Source organism: Cyprinodon tularosa, unplaced genomic scaffold, assembly GCF_016077235.1.
Source record: "Cyprinodon tularosa strain WSP-4 unplaced genomic scaffold, ASM1607723v1 ctg36, whole genome shotgun sequence".
In the NCBI taxonomy this organism is placed as follows: Eukaryota; Metazoa; Chordata; class Actinopteri; order Cyprinodontiformes; family Cyprinodontidae; genus Cyprinodon; species Cyprinodon tularosa.
Window position 1 is genome coordinate 641531 of NW_024039074.1, and position 3181 is coordinate 644711.

At 40.6% G+C, this 3181-nt stretch overlaps 1 long non-coding RNA gene across 1 annotated transcript; it reads left to right on the plus strand.

Annotated features, from left to right (window-relative positions):
* Positions 1-1293: 1293 nt before the first annotated feature.
* LOC119790283 lies at positions 1294-1838 on the plus strand. Its single transcript, XR_005281706.1, has 2 exons — positions 1294-1677; positions 1749-1838. It is a non-coding gene; the product is annotated as an uncharacterized LOC119790283 (long non-coding RNA).
* The last annotated feature ends 1343 nt before the right edge of the window (positions 1839-3181 follow it).

Sequence of the window (3181 nt, forward strand, 5' to 3'; positions counted from 1 at the left end):
TTACACATTGTAGCTTTACGAAACTGTCTCTTAACCCAGACGAATTGGTGAATTATAGAGTTTTAGTCTGGCTTTAGAGCTCATCATAGCACTGAAACAGCTCTGGTGAAAGTCACTAATGATATTTTAATGGCCTCAAAAAATGGATCTGTACTTGTTCACATCTCAGTGCTGCATTTGATACAGCTGATCATAATATTATTTTAGAAAAAAATATATTTTGTAGAAATTGGAGGCCTGCATTAGACAGGTTTAATGTTATTTATCTAAAAGATTTCAGTTTCTTCATGTTAATGAAAACTCTTCCTCATGCTCCAGGGTTACCTGTGGAGTACCACCAGGATCAGTGCTAGGACCAATTCTCTTTACAATATATATGCTCATAATCTGCCAAATTATTAGACAGCATGGGATTAATTTCCACTGTCATTCTGATGATACTCAGCTTTATCCATCTACAATATAAATCCAGATGAAATTAACCCTTTAAATCTGGATGACTCCTAACTTTCTACTTCAAAATGCAGACAAAACAGAAGTTATTGTCTTTGAACCAGAAAACTAATCTTCAAAAAGAAGCTGATTAGACAGTCCCTTCGTTTGGATGGAATTAAGTTAATCTCAGATAATAAACTAAAAAATCTTGGTGTTATTTTTGGGGACCTGTCATTTAAATCCCATATCAAAGAGATTTCTAGAATATCCTTCATTTATCTCCGGAATATTAGAAATATCCTGTCCATGGGTGATGCTGAGAAACTAGTCAAGGCATTTGTTACTTCAATGCTGGACTATTGTAATTCTTTACTATCAGGAAGTCCAAAGCAGTAGTTAAAAGCCTTCAGGTGATCCAAAATGCTGCAAGTTCTGATCAAAATGATAAAGAGACATAATTTCTCTCCTATCCTAACTTCTCTTCATTGGCTTCCTTTTAATAAATCTAGAATAGAATTAAAATTTGTCCTTCTCACTTATAAAGCCTTAAATGGTCAAGTTCTGTCTTATGTTAGATCCCGCAGTATTGGGATTTGTAGAGGGGTTTGATACTTTATTTCTGCTAAGACTTTATCCATTGGCCTGAAATCTTAAGGTTATATGAGTTGGTAAAAGTAATGTCACTAAAGCTACTAATTGTTGAAGCCATGAAAAACGACCTCAGCATTGTTGGGATCTGGAGGTCTGTCCACCTTTCTCCTACAGAGGGCGTTCTAGGTCTCCTGGAGCTGGAGCTGACTTCACACCTGCGGCTCGTTTGCTCATCAGGAGACCAGCATTTAAGGAGAGGCAGAGCAACACTACAGCGCCAGAGTGTTTGCCAGTTATGGTTAGCAAGCCTGAGCCAACCTGCCTGTCTGAATCTCTGACTCCCTGATAACCTGAACCTGAACCTAACCTGTTTTTGTCTTCTCTGCTTCCCAGGAAGAACCTGTCTGAACCCTGAAACTCTAGAAGAGTTTCTCAGTCTGAAACCAGCCTTTCTGATCTCTGAAGAACTCTGGAAGTCAAATCTGTCAGATACCTGCCTGCCCGCTCTCAGAAGAAACTGAAAGAGAAACACAGATCCGAATCTGCAAGATCACAAACCAAGCTCTGCCTCTGCCTTGCCCTCTGCCTGCCGACAGCCTCTGGACCCTCCTGGTTCCCCCCCTCTGCCGCTCTGCTCAAACCTCAGAACAGGTACAGACCTACACTCATTCTACCAGCAAAGATACCTGGACATCTGCTAACCATTCTGTCCCCCTCTGCAGAGAAACCAGTCGTGACCAGTCCTGGACCTGATAACCCCCAGAATCAGTGCTTTATTCTCATTGTGTCAAACAATAAACTGTTGAACTTTTTCCCTGAGTCCGTGTGTTCTGCATGTGGGTTAGAAACCTTAAAACAAACTTGACAAGCATAATGTTGCCATCACCATGCTTGGTGGAGGGGAACACATATAAATATTTTATCATATTGTAGGAGTGAAAATCGATAAAAGAATTTGCAGACTATAACAACCAGCTAGCTATGCCAGGAAACGGAAACACTTTAAATGAATCCTCTCTCACTTATTAGCTCATATGGAACATATAAATCCAATTTTGGATTAGCATTTTTTTTTATTTACAGTTTTATGTTGTATAACAATTTCACCCCTGAAAATAACTACTACATATTTGAATCAATTATTAAAATCCCAAAATGAACACTGTCACAAACTCAAGTCAAAAATTATATTTAACCAGGCTTAGAGACAAGATTCTGAAATTCACTTTTATAAAACATCAAAATAGAGATAGTATATTGCTCCATATGGCAAAATCATTGGCTCATTGCTATCAGCGAGTGTTATAGCAAAGCCAAAAAGTGTGTTAGGCACACCAGCATGATGTGAAAACACTGGGTTATAATAGGATCAAAATTATAGGCAGGCATAATGAAGCCACCACTGTTCTGTTTGCGGGAAACCATGATCTCACCTGACATCCATACTGCAAATTATATCTGGACGTCCAAACCATAATTGAGCCAACATGTAGGTAGAATCTCCATGAAATGTAATAATCAGATATTTTTTCAAAACAAAGCCTTGCAATACAAAGACAAAAAGAGAAAGATGTCAAACTTAAAAAAATTAAAATTGATGTAAATATAAACCTAGAAAATTTTGATTAATATCCAAAGTCCATAGATCGGGCTCATCGCCTGGTGCACATGCACTGAGTGGACGCTGGCGCGTTTTTGCAGCCGCTGCTCTCCGCTACCTGTTTTTAAGTATTTTTCAATGTTTTTACGGAACTTTGGGCCGTGTACTCACATTCAAGTGAGAGCAAAGACACTTGCCTTCGCTTTGATCATCCTAACTCCCGCTGCCATCCCGTTGTTTTTGTGTCTGAGTGTGTTTAACTAACCTCACTCTCCAACTGTTCTCCTGACTCGACGCCGTTGCTGCTGTTGGTTAGCCACCCGCTGCCGTTAACAATGTCAACCTCCAAGTTCTACATCTGGTGTATCCTCCTCTGGACTGTCCTCTCCATTCTACACCGACCTGGGGCTGGTCTGTTCCAGTATTCGGCTGCTGATCTCCTCCTGCTCCGTGGGCTTCTGTCTGCGCCTCCACCGCCAGTTCTCCAGCTACACCCGGAGATCATGCTCCTTCCCCGCCGGAGATACATCCACAGCGGATCCCGTCGGAATTTCC